This window comes from Seriola lalandi, unplaced genomic scaffold (genome assembly GCF_002814215.2).
Source record: "Seriola lalandi dorsalis isolate HSWRI2012SDOR001 ecotype SW California unplaced genomic scaffold, Sedor1 jcf7180002054933, whole genome shotgun sequence".
NCBI lineage: Eukaryota > Metazoa > Chordata > Actinopteri > Carangiformes > Carangidae > Seriola > Seriola lalandi.
In genome coordinates, this window is record NW_019525485.1 from 710,949 (window position 1) to 711,229 (window position 281).

The window sequence follows — 281 nt, forward strand, 5'->3', positions numbered from 1 at the left end:
GCAGGAGAGTCTCAAACCAGGTAATCAGACGATCAGACAAACAAATCCACTGGGAAGCAGGCAGGAGATCAAAGCTCCAAAAACAGGCAGGTAGCTCAGGGAACATAACACTGGCACACTTGTCAGTAAGACACAAGACAACCTGGCAGAGGGGAAGGGAAAATGGACAGGTATATATACTGAGGGACTGATGAGAGAATGAGCCACAGGTGTGGAGATGGGCGGGGAAAAGCAGGTGAAGGTGATGAGCAGAGTGCATGGTCTAATTGAGAGGCAGGATC